General features: G+C 42.7%; 1 protein-coding gene across 28 annotated transcripts in view; it reads right to left on the reverse strand.

Moving 5' to 3' along the window:
- Window positions 1-13,411, reverse strand: part of SEMA5A (semaphorin 5A) — a 315,141-nt gene that overhangs the window by 232,983 nt on the left and 68,747 nt on the right. For 19 of the 28 annotated variants that reach the window (XM_068931379.1, XM_009665155.2, XM_068931381.1 and 16 more), the window contains one exon: window positions 9,627-9,722. The gene's annotated coding sequence lies outside the window, so the exon portion shown is untranslated. Of the gene's footprint in view, window positions 1-9,161; window positions 9,221-9,622; window positions 9,723-13,411 lie in introns of those variants that run through there. The other 9 variants (XM_068931382.1, XM_068931389.1, XM_068931397.1 and 6 more) reach the window with 2 other exon arrangements.

The following is a 13,411-nucleotide window of genomic DNA, read 5'->3' on the forward strand; positions in this document are numbered from 1 at the left end:
AAAATAAAGATTACGTTTAAGTAGCTAGTACTAAAAAGAACTGCTGGATGAGCTCCAAAACGTCATGAAAAGTTTGCAGTGACAGTCTGCTTCAGACAACTACTGCAGAAGAATTTATCCTTCTCACAGTGAGTTCAGTGCTGCAGTTCTTTGGTACTGTTTTATTGAACAGTGGTTGTTAAATAAAGTTCAGCAAATTCACAGTGTTTGCAACTAACCTAAGTGCAATGGAAGAGAATACCCCCCCATATGACAAATCCAGTCAGCATCCTTCGCAGCTGCATTTCAGCCTCCCACCTCCTCTCAGCTCCTAGCTGATGGCCAGCTTTTCATTTGTTTCTTCCCATCAACAACCAACATAGCTCCTCTTTACAGCAACAGCATAAGTGAACTCATCTATCAAGATAAGCGCTCATAACACTTGCTCACCTCACCAAACTTCTCAAGTCCTATTTCAGTTTTTTTGTGCAGGAAACAAATAGCATCCTATGGAGAATGCTTAGGTGGACTGAGCCATCCAACATCTCTACAGCAATTCTACAAAAAGCCTCGGGGGAATAGGCTACTGGTTCACTTTTCTTGGCTCTGTACCCTTACCACTGCAAGGATGCTGATTCAGATTTTTTTGTGTATCAGCAAAAGTTTTCCCACACACTTATACAGATGCAATTATAAATGAAAGCACTTTTTAATGTTCATTCTAACCCCATCATTAACTTAAGGGCCATAGTGTCCAAAAGGGAGCCACTAATCCCATGATAGTCTTCCATACTTGATTTTGCATTTGGATCTCTGATTCAACTGCGAAGTGCAACAGAAAAAAACACAGTGGTTGACAGTTTCAATCAGTCACATACTAAATTATATAAGTGTCACCGATGTCTCCACCATATCCAAAAGCGCTTCAGATTTCTGTAGCTTTGTAGCCATCATTTTTCATGTAGCATTTTGGAATTTTATAAGCATGCAGTATGCACACATTGCATACACTGGAAAATATAGACTTCTGAGGAGTCTGAAATTCAGAAAGCAAGGGTCAAAGGGTCAAAGTCACCTTGAGCTCATAAATAGAAACATGTAAGTTTATTATGTCTTCCCTTAGATTTTTGGAAAATAAAGGCAAAGTTTCGGCTGTTCTGCTTGCATCCAGATTTTTTTCTTTGCCAGCTCTCCAGCACGCTATAAGCCTCATTCAAGAATGCCCTGATTTAGATCTTGGTGGTCTCAGGCAATATTATTTTCAAAGGACACACAACACAGCCTGCACCCCATGTTTGCACAGCTTCTTGTAGCATCTTCATACCCTCACATTTGGTGCGTCTCGGGAAACCACACCACACACACAGCACAGCCAGGGTTCCCATTCCCTGGGACGAACAAAAGATCGTTAACACCAGCACAGGCCCTGACATACCACAGTTGAGTTTCACACGATTTCCTGGGAGGATCACATGCCCATATAGTTTACAGCCCACAAAGATCAGTATGCCCTCCACTCCACTTTCCTGGCTTTCCTTTTCATCTTTTCCCACCCCACAAGTCTCCATCCCTATTTGAACACTGTAAGCGCTCTGCACTCATTCCCGATTGGCATCATTTTCTCCCTCGAAGCCTCCCCTGTCCCAAACAGAAATCAGCCAGAAACAGCACTTTTGAGAACACCATAGCCATTGTATATAAGAAGGGGGAAAAAAAAGGCTGATGGAAGTTGTGCTCATCACAAAAGGCAACGCATCTCCCTGCAACACACAGCAAGGAGAATGGCAACTTATGAGTCAGAGAATCACAAAACGGTTTAGGTTGGAAGGGACCTCTGGAGATCATCTAGTCCAACCTCCCTGCTCAAGCAGGGCCCCCTAGAGCACATTGCACAGGATCGCGTCCAGGCGGGTTTTGAATATCTCCAGCGAAGGAGACTCCACAGCCTCTCTGGGCCACCTGCTCCAATGCTCTGTCACCCTCACAGTGAAGAAGTTTTTCCTCAGGTTTAGATGGAACTTCCTGTGCTTCAGTTTGTGCCCATTGCCTCTTGTCCTGTCGCTGAGCACCTCGGAGAAGAGATCGGCCTCATCCTCTCGACACCCCCTTTTCAGATACTTATACACATTGATGAGATCGCCTCTCAGTCTTCTCTTCTCCAGGCTGAACAGGCCCAGCTCTCGCAGCCTTTCTTCACAGGAGAGGTGCTCCAGGCCCCTCATCATCTTTGTAGCCCTCCGCTGGACTCTCTCTAGGAGTGCCATGTCTCTCTTGCACTGGGGAGCCCAGAACTGGACACAGGACTCCAGGTGAGGCCTCACCAGGGCCGAGTAGAGGGGCAGGATCACCTCCCTCCACCTGCTGGCAACACTCTGCCTCATGCACCCCAGGATACCATTGGCCTTCTTGGTCACCAGGGCACATTGTTGGCTCATGCTCCACTTGTTGTCCACCAGCACTCCCAGGTCCTCCTCTGTGCAGCTGCTTCCCAGCGGGTCAGCCCCCAGCCTGTACTGCTGCATGGGATTATTCCTCCCTAGGTGCAGGACCCTGCACTTGCCTTTGTTGAACTTCAGGAGGTTCCTCTCCGCCCACCTCTCCAGCCTGTCCAGGTCCCTCTGAAGGGCAGCACAGCCTTCTGGGGTATCAGCCACTGCCCCCAGGTCTGTAGTATCATCAGCAAACTTGCTGAGGGTGCACTCTGTCCCTTCCTCCAGGCCATTGATGAATATGTTGAACAAGACTGGACCCAGGACTGACCCCTGGGGGACACCACTAGCTACAGGCCTCCAACTTGACTCTGCGCCATTCACCACAACCCTCTGAGCTCGGCCATCCAGCCAGTTCTCAATTCACCTCACCGTCCACTCATCTAGCCCACAGTTCCTGAGTTTACCTACGAGGATGTGATGGGAGACAGTGTCAAAAGCCTTGCTGAAGAGTTGCTGAAGCCTTGCTGCATCCACACCCTCAGCTCACCCTGAGCTGCAGATCTGCCAACCCACAGTGCTCATCGCAGGCCAGACCAACCCTTTTTCCCATTTACTTTGGTATTCAAAGAGCCAGCATGCTACATTAGATGCAAACGGTTGGTTACCTCAGAGAAGCATGGGTTAAAAGACAGAAGAGAGCTCTCTGCATGACCATGAATAACGCTGTTCCTCCTAACCACTCCAGTAATTCTTCCAAAACAAGCAGACAGGTCATTGTTCTGGTCAATTTTAAAAGACAACAGATCCCAAAGTGTCCCTTTCATGGGATCCTTTCAAAGCACTGACCACCCTGCTGGAGAAATTCCTGTTCAAGTACACATCTTTTGAGGACTGGAAAACGATACAGACTCAAGAAATGGCTTCAGAAAAGTCTTGAGGGATGGCTTGAGAGAAGTCTGAGGGATGTCTCCCATCTCCTTGGAAATTGCTGAGTTCAAGCGCACAAGGATGCCTGAGAAGTTGCAGTGATTTTGTTGAACAGGCAAGTCGAGGCAGGAGGAGAAAACATGATTAGTGCAGACAACCCTGTAAAAGCACAGGCATTGAAGGGGAAAACTAGGAAAAAAAATCAGTTCTCCAGCAGTCTACAGGAGACTTTTACAGGTGTCTCACCTCCACTTCATTACAGGGCCTTGGCAGATAATGACATGACCAGGCAGTTTCCATCAAGTAGGGTTATGGGGCAGAATCACAGCAGGTACCAGGTGTAACCAAGTAAGAAAGCTTGTAAATAAGAGTCAAATAAGAAAGAACCAGTAAGAACCAAATAAGAAAACTTGTAAAGTTTTACCCAAGGTGCTGCAAGTTGTTGTGGGACAGCTGATGCTCCCATCCCTTCTTGATCAACTCTAACACAGACAACCAGCTATCACGCAGCATGAATGACGCTTTCCACTAAGCAAATGTGTATTACTAATTTGACTCCTGCTCAGAGTGGGGAACAGATTAGACCCTTGCAAATCAAGCTATATTCACCCTTCCCTTTACCAAGCACTGTAGACCTGGATTTCCCACTAGGGAAAAACACAGCTCACTGGAGGATGGCTCTGCCTTGTGCCTATCTTTTCTGAGGCAACCAAACCTCTCTGTTCTCCAGCAGGAGAGGGCACACATTTAAATACAAAGAAAACGCTAAAATATGTTCTTCCTTTTCCCATATTTTTTCCCCCTCAGCACATCAGTAGTACTAAGCATGCTCTCTTATACCCTATAACCACAACCTCTTCTGCTCTTCTATAATCCCTTTGCAATTAAATTACTTCTGCTTTGTTTATCAGCTCTATGCTTTGATGCATTTGTGTATTATTACAGAAGGACATACCATCACATCTACTTCCAGAACGACAGTCCAGCCATAAAGGACTAGAAGGAATAGCAAATAAAGGAAAAAGACCGTGAAAAAAATAAATAATCTGTATGTGGCCTTTGTCAATGACACGAGGAAAAACAAAAGTACAATAAAACATCTCATCAAATATAAAAGTACAACTAAAATCTGCCTTTTGACTGCAGGTGTGGTGTTGAGGAACGATCAAGTCAGAGTAGAAAACAGCATCAGTGTATACAGCGGTGGTGCAATATGACACAAGCACCACACGTATCACCCTGCATCCCATGAACGACATGCAGCTTAGCGAAGAGCAGGAACAGAAATCATCTTGCGAAGTGAGCTGATTACACTGTACCTCTGCATGCTTACACTGTGCCTCTGCATGCACCAAGAGAGGAGGGGACTCACGTGCTCCTGAAGAGCCCCTAAAGCAGAGATGGGAACGCGGTAAGAGGCTCCTGCCACGAGGGCGTCTAGCCTTCTAGCAGAGAAGCTGTATTGCTAAAGTTACCATGATGCATTTGGGTTTTTTAATTGTTTCCTTTTTTCATATAGCATTTTAACATTTATTAGTCCAACCACTACAGCCATATGAGCTTCTAGGGATACCATACAACTACAGCTAAGCACATCTCCTTTACATGGGCGCTTCAGTGGGGAGTTTATACTCCTTTGCTTTTTAAAGATACGAACTTGTATCTACACTGTACTAAACATAATACATACAAAGAAATGAAAACACAAATTGAAACATGGCTCGCTCGCTGTCCAAAAATCTTTGCATACCTTCAGTGCTCTGTAAATATTAAATAACTGAAACAGAGTTCATCTCAGCAGGTTCAACACGAATCACATTGCCAAGATACAGAGCTTGTACCAAACTAGACTGTGCTATCCAGTCCATGGATAAATTAGAATTTCAATTTCCAGAGCTGTTAATCTTGCATGTTTTCCAACAGTGTATATTCCATAAAATATTTTATAAAGCTGCAACCTGAAGCTGAGTGAAAAATAACTCAAATCCCTCTCAGTGTTGTTGTAGAAAAGGGCTTCCATAGCAAACAAATTATACACCCTGTGTCAATGCACACTGTAAGTACAAAAATCAATGTCATGTAAAATACATGCACAGAACTTGCAGCAACGGAGATATCTCAAAGAGTCTCAAAACTGCGCCCTTTTCTACAAATTCTTTGACATTTTCAACAAGCCAGACAAGGGAAAGCAACTCACTGAAATATATCTGGGATACTTAAAAGACAGCATCCCAAGGGCAGGAAGAAGAACAAGTGTGATGTTGGGGAGGGGGTGAGTTTGGAGTGGTGGGTGTGGAGAACTTTATTCTTAATTAGATTTTTAAGGCTAAAAAGGAGATTAAAATTATAAATCAAAGACCATTTAGTTTCACATCAGGTGTTAAGACCCAGTTTATAGATGCCATTAATCTTAGGGACTTAAAAACAGGCTTTAATGGGAAGAGGGTCATTCTCTGTAGTAAGAAACAAAGGGTCTTTCCATTAGAGATAGTGACCGTGTCCATTCCTCTCTGATCCTCCTTCACCTCATACGCAGTGTCAAGCACAACACAATTCATCACTTCGATGCCAAGCTGTTTGCAGCTCAGTGGTCTGAAATTACGTTCTATACCAGGCGCGGAGGTCCTGAAAGAGCATTAAGCTCCCTCATTCCAGTCTGAAATTGCCATTACCGGCTTGAAACAACGCAGTTAACTTCTAACATAAACAGAACCAATAACTAACAACGGACTTTTCATTGTTATGCTTCATTTGCTGCAATTCTCCAAGCCTGGTCACAAAAGGAAACCTCCTGGCACAACACACCAACGCCAAGGAAGACGCACAGGCAGAAAGGACAGGAGGAAGGAACCTCCCTTGCCAATACGCTCAGAGAAACAGGCTGTTTGGGAAGCGGCTGAGACAGCAATTTCTTGTCTTCCTCCTTTTTCCCTTGTAACTGATCTCATTCTATGATTCTCCTTCATTTATCTAAAACCATGCCTTCGTGCCCCCTGCAAGAAAAACTGCTTTTGCCTCAGAACTCGCAGCGCATTATTCTTTGAAATATTCATTTCACCTTAGTCTTCACCATTTTTGGCCAAGTTGCCTAAAATTCCTTTCTTTTAAGTCCCCATTTCAGCTGCTTTAGTCTTGTTTCTGCTACTGTTTTACCAAAACTCCTTACCGAGAGCAACAACTTTCTTTAATCTAATGAAAAAACTTTTTTATCCTCTCCCATTTTATTTGATTTGCAGATCCCTTGAAAATTGTCCTGGGGAAGTACAGTTACTGGTAGAGCAAATTTAAAGACTCTCTACTGCTTTCACAGATCCATCCATATCAAGCCATGAACCACTGAATCAAAAGCACAGACCTGGGTTCTTTCATTCCCTCTATCTGCTCCTTTCTAAGTTCTTACAGTTGTGCTGTCCTCATGTCATGTTTTGTTAACTCTGCAAAACTTCTGGAGAAGGTTTTTAATCCTTGCTTACAACTTCCCATTCAATTCCTCCTTTTTTTTATTATCCATTTTACACTAATCTTCTATTACTTTCTCTCCTCCAGCACTCCTTATCAGTTTTCACCATTTCAACTGCTGTCATGTAACTCTATAGCCTTTATCTTTTCTCTTTTACTCATCATAATATAACTCTAACGTTTTGCCTCTCATGCAAAGTCACAAACTCAGAAGTATCTCCAAATTTAGCATTCTTTTCTCATTCTCTTGGAACTCTCTCCAGGCTTTGTCTTTTCATCCTGCTTATCTCTCCCCTCGAAATCTACCTTCTCTACACAGAAATGTGTGTCACCAGGACTAATGTAAGTGACAAAAAGCATGCTAGTAATTCATCTCTCTTTGGCAGGCAGTACAGACTGTACAGGGAACATAGTCAGAAAAAAAGTGAGATTTTGGACTAGGAACTGAACTCTCAGTGAAACAGCTTGAATACATTAAGACTAATTTAATTGTAATATATCAAATGCCAAAATAAGCCAAAAGGTATTCATCTTACAATGAGGGTGAAGTCTGAGTGCAGCACAGGACCTCAAATGACATAACAGCTTCGCGGTCTGTTTTTTAAATGCTTCTATCAGGGTCCTCTGCTGGGACTACACCCTGCAACCTTACTATTTATAAAATGCTCAGTGCATACAAATGGCCCTAGTGGGCCAGCCAAGCTGTTCAGCCTCAGTGAAGGACCGAACTGTCTCAGACTAAATATCCAGTCTGACCCAGTGCCCGGTCTCCAGGAGCAGTCAACAACAGAGGCCTTGGGAACGGGGAAGAAAACAGAGCTATTGCGTAGAAATATAGTTTTCTTCTCCTCCAAGAACACACAACTTTTCTACGTTCTGCAGCAAATAGGTTCCTAACCTAGCGGTAGTATCTTGTATTTGTCAGCTCTGATTTATTTTTCCTTTTCTAACTTTGCTCAGTAGCTTTTTATAACCGGGCAGCATGCACACCATCCTGTAGTGAGCAATTCCAGAGCTAGCTTACCTATTGGATGCAGAGCAACTTCCTTTCTGCGCTTTCAAGAAAGCTGCTACCTGTCAGCTTTACCTGATAGTTCTTCTGTTACAAACATAAGATGGTACGAAACAATAATTTCCAATTCATGCTCCTCACACGTCCAATGATTTTGTAGACTTCGACTGTTATCATCTGGCCACTATCTCTTTTCTAACCTAGAAAACATGATTTATAGCTGGCTGTTCTTTGCATGGAAGCTGTTCTTGTTGCCCTTCTCTGAACCTTCCCCAGTTCTACTCTACTTTTTTCTGAGATAAGGAGACTAGAACTGCACACTGTATTCAAGACACAAACACATCATCGATTTAGAGAGTGCCATAATGACATTTTCATCTCTATCCTTTCACTATTCCTGATATAAATTTGTTTTTTGACTGCTATTAAGTACTGAGCTCATTTTTTTCATGAAATTACTGCTTCTAATCCCAAGAGCTCATTCTTGCCTGGCAAGGGCCAGCTCAAAAAATTTTGCAAGTATTGACCCTGAACGTCACCCACCATTTTAATGGCCGCTTAGTCTCGTAAGGTTCTTCTGCAGTTTTCCACTCCGCCTTCTCTTCTTTTACCCTGAATAACTTAGTATCAGAAACAAATTCTATCACCAAACTTTGCTCTCTGTCCCAAGCCATTTACGAATGTAATGATCCCCGTGGGGCTGCCACAGATCTGTGGAAATCCACAGGTGATTTCTAACTGCTATGAGAACTGACCACCCACCACTAAGACTGTGGGCTCTATCATCTTTGTAACTGCCCTTCAAGCAGTTATAGGCTCATATTAATTTGTCTCTAAGCCTCCTCTTCATCAGGGTCTACTTCACAGAAACCAATTCTTTCACAGTATTTGTGTCATATTTATCCAGTGTCCTTTCTAACACATCCACTAATCTAATCTTTTTTTTTTTTAATTACTCTACTCAATTTAAGCACGAGGTTTACTGGTTTGTACGTTCTCAGATCCCCCATGAATACTTTCTAATATTTAACATCAAATTAGACAACTTCAAATCCTCAGCTGTCGAGATCCTTTTAAGCAAGAGGCTGCACACCACAGTCTGTAGCTGGTGTACTCAGCCCTTCAGCTCCTTAAAGCCTTGGGCGAGTTATATCTAGTCCTATTAAATTGGGAACATTCAATTTGTTCCATAAACTCCCCTACAAAGACTTCCAGTGGACAAAGACAACCTGAGAAGCCTCCCATATGATGGCTTCCAAAATAAGACCCAGTCCCAGCATTTCAAGGGAGAGTAGAGACGCATACAAAACTTAAAATATTTAGTTTTCTCCTGCAGCTTTATCTTAGATTACCTCTATAATGCGATCACACACAAGCCCCAAAGACCCTTCAGCAGGCCTCCTGCTCTCTCCTGCTTGAAAAAAAGCATTTATTAATTTTATGTTTAGCCTGACAGTTTGTAAACATTTGTAAACATTTGTGTGAAGCCTCCAAAACAGCATCCTGAAATAGCATCTCTGCCACCTGCAAACATTTTGCTCTTACAGCTGTCCTTGCTAGCTCTTCTTCAAGCAAGAAACCTCACTTTTACATAGTTTCTCTTTTTGAAGTTGAGTATAATTTGAGAGTGCGAAAAAGAAAGGAGAATGGCAGCTTCTGTTTTTCTTGCATTCCTCCCATTTCCAGGGAGGAGAGAGAGGCAGAATACCTGTAAAGACCTAAAAAGCTCTCTCACTATCCTTTTTCCAGATAGCATCATACAATCTGTCCATGACATCACTGTCCACCCACTGAACAAAATACAGTCTCTTACCTACCTTTTAGTCACCATCACTCTGTAATCATCTACTGCCTCTGGTCCGTGTTTGCGCAGAGCCTAGCACAGTGGGGTCCTGGCTCTACCACATCAGCTCCTAGGTGATAAGGAAACAAAGAAACAGTAAGTGTTAAAAGACAGCTCATAGGCAATTCTCAGACATTTACAGCAGTCACTAAACATCTGTATTTCGAGACAACATAGCAGCAGTGTAAGGCACTTAACTACACCATAATGAACCAAACAGAAAGAGAGTCAGAAAAAATATATATTCTTTAAAATAACTGGCAGACTGGGTGGTGATGAGAATCAGAAGAGAGGTCAAAGAATTAATAAAATCCACAGGATATATGAATTTGAGAAAAACTCTCAACATTTCCCTTGGTGCCCTAACCACTGTTCAAATTAAACAGGCCTCAAATATGGGATGAAATACGGGCCTGAGTGAAAACCATGACCAGATTCAGGCAGGCAGGACTTTAGTGTTCACTCATTTTCCCACAAAACTAGAAAAAGTTCAAGAGAAAAACGCTGTTAGTCTCTAAGGTCTCAAAACAATACAAAGTCTCTAAGGTCTCAAAACAATACAAAAAGAAGTCCAAGAAAAAAAGAAAAGATGCTTTATTAAGAACACTTCAAGGTGTTAACCTATTGTAAGAACTAAAGATAAAAACAATAGAAACATCCAAAAAATTATCTTGCCTTTTTTCATTACTGACACAGAAAATGTACTGTAGATCAAGCAATCGCTGTCTTATTTTAAATAACGAGACAAGAATCATACAGCAGCAAAATACACTTGAAAAAGACTAGTGAAGAATAGTAATAGTCCACTTAAGTCACGCATTCAGGTCTTTGATTCTGAAAGGCTTCGGCGCAGAGCCAAGGTACTACCAAGGACCGGGTCACCCTTGAACCTAATCAAAGGCAGCAGGCTGCCAGGAATCACTGTTTACCCACTTACGTGAAGTGACTAAATTAGGTGACCGAAAGCACTCACATATTTTTTCCAACGCTTTTCTGACCTATGAAAGTTTCAAGAAACCTACTGAACACCTAAGCAGTACTGCATAAAAACGCTCTGTACCCAGGAAACTTCTCATATGCAGGATATGAAACAAGGAGGAGACAGGGACCTACGTTTACCATGCCACATTTTCTCGCCAACTTCCTGCTCGCTATCACCAAGTACTTGAGATTTTTATCATTTACCTATTTCCTTGTAAACTACAAATTCATATCCTATGCACACATATACGTGCATACATACACCCCTCCACCAAATCTGGCCACGTCAAACTCTGCTGCAGAAGCTGCTAAGAGCAGATTTTAGATGGTGACTTTACAGCATGGGGATCAACTGAAGCTAAAGGAGGGAAGGTCATCTTGAATTGCAGCATCTAGGTGGTAGCTGAAGCTTGTTGAGAAGCCAATGCATCACCCTCTCTTTGCCTCCCACTTTTCAGAAAGGCAAGGGCAAATTTTAATCTTGGGAGATGGCAGAGTTCTGCTTTTTTATATTACTGTGCAGTAGAAAATGCTCGAAAGCCCCAGTCAGCAGCACCCAACTACCTGCCACCCGTGCGCATTGATGACAAAGTACTGAGAGCCTGCAGTGCGTCGAGTAATTAATTATAACCGTTACCCACAGAGCAAGTTGTGCAGACAACTACAAGCATCATGTCTTTAAGGCAGAGTATGCTAGTGATTTATGCATACGCTCACTACACCAGAATGAGAAGCTGAATGTTTAGGCTTTGAAACATTACACAGAAGGCTATACACCTCCTTTTTTTTTTTTTTTAAATAAACCTGGCAATATTAGTGCTTTCTATACGTACATCAACCCTCCCACTGTCCCCTCACCACTCATTTCATGATTCGGATTTCTACCTACAAAGCTCAACTTTTATTCTAGCAACAAGTTTAATCTAATCTTAAGAATTACATGAGCAAAAGTTGAAAGCAAAGTCTGGATTTGCCTTAGTGAGTCAGGGAGAAAAGACACAGAGAACCAAACCTGCAAAGGCTGGATTACTGCAAGTTCACGTCTTGCCTCCCTTACAGCTCTTAACACGGTAAAGCCTGCTTTCCCGTGAACTGCCAGCCCTCACATTTTGCTCCACAGATATCGCAACCTGAGTTAGAGCATCTTGCCGAAATGACTCTTGGTGATGATAGCGCCTGGGCATTGGTATGTTAAGAGTATTAGGGAGAAGAGTTTTTTGCCCACTTTGCTGCTGTCACCCTTTACCACAGCACAGGAGAAGGACTGAGCATATAAAAGGAAACTTTCTATACTATTTAAAATACTATTAAATAAATTAGATCCTTTTTTGCTTTTGTTGCTAGCTGGCAGCAGGAGAGAAAATCATGTCAAAATTGAAAAAGTGCTGAAACTGAGAGAGGGAGGGAAAAAAAAGAGAAAAAAAAAAGAAACAAAATATCCACCCTATTCCTCCCTTCCTCCAAAAAACGCCCGCATTATGCAAATATATCCCACTTGCAGGGATGAATCAAAGATGAATGGCTAGAACAGCTGCTGCATACAACCTTGTGCTCCTACAAAAAATAACATTTCTCTTTATAATGGGTGCCAGCTAATATTTCTGACTTATAGAAACAGATCCTGTTCCTTTCCATGTTGAAGGGTCCTCAGATAAGGAAAGAGATCTCATCAGATGCAGCTTATTTGCTGGACTAAAGAACTCGCGTGGAAAGATGGCAATGATTAAAGCTAAAAAACGTGAAAGGAACAGCAATACCCTTCTTACCGTGCTACCTTTTGTTTATACACCATTCCAAACCACAATATGCTTTTGAGCAAAACAAAATAAACCTAAGAATTTTTAAGAGGAGAAAAACAAACAAACAAACAGAGAGAATGCAAATCAACAGTGTTGTCCTCCATGTCCCAGAGGCCACCACTGGAAACTTCCCAGAACCCATCGACACAAACACAGCTCCCAAACAGGCAAAGACCCTTTGACACCAATTCCCAAACAGAAGGCCAAAGTATGGAGTGGCACCACCACTTCCCTGTTCATGCTCAGGGCCGTGAAATGTTCAGGTTTTCATGGACGTGTCTTCTGCTTCAACTCGGAAACCACGCCTGGGCCAAAGAGGAGCACTTCCAATTACCCAAGCATTTGAAATGCTCTTGCCTTGTGGCTCCAGTCATTAAGAAACTCAGATGTCCACATACACATGCTCTCGCGGGCAAATCACCCAGGCAATAGATCTGACTCATCCAGGCTTTGTCAGACTTATGGCACATACAGAGTAAATCCAACATAATTAGAACATATCAGACTCATTGCTCATATAAAAAGCATCTCTGCAGGAGAGAGGACAAAAAAAAAAAAGCGAGTCCCATGAAGCAAACTCGCTGCGCGTGCTGCAACGCGTGCCAGTTCCCAGGAGCAAGAGCACTGGTCTTATTCTTTAGGCTGATAGGTATACATAGTACTGGTCACGGTTCCCTTCTTCCAGGCCTGCTGGAAGGGAAGGCTTGATAAGGAAAGTCAGATTCCTCAGTTTAACTCTGACTACAGTACCACTGTATTCTCTACTCAGCCAAAATCCGAACAAATGTAGAGACTGCAGTGGCAGGGCAGGAAATTTATTACTGACAGGGAAAGCATAGATCAAAACACGTGAAGTCACCAGTCAGTCAGTGCTCTCTGGTTGGAAATTATAAAACTGAATGATATAACATTTATTTGGTATTGCAGGGATATGATTAATAATAGCCTGTTAAAAGCTGCTGTACTCGTCCTCCGTCTA

The sequence above is a fragment of the Struthio camelus genome, chromosome 2, assembly GCF_040807025.1.
Source record: "Struthio camelus isolate bStrCam1 chromosome 2, bStrCam1.hap1, whole genome shotgun sequence".
Taxonomy (NCBI): domain Eukaryota; kingdom Metazoa; phylum Chordata; class Aves; order Struthioniformes; family Struthionidae; genus Struthio; species Struthio camelus.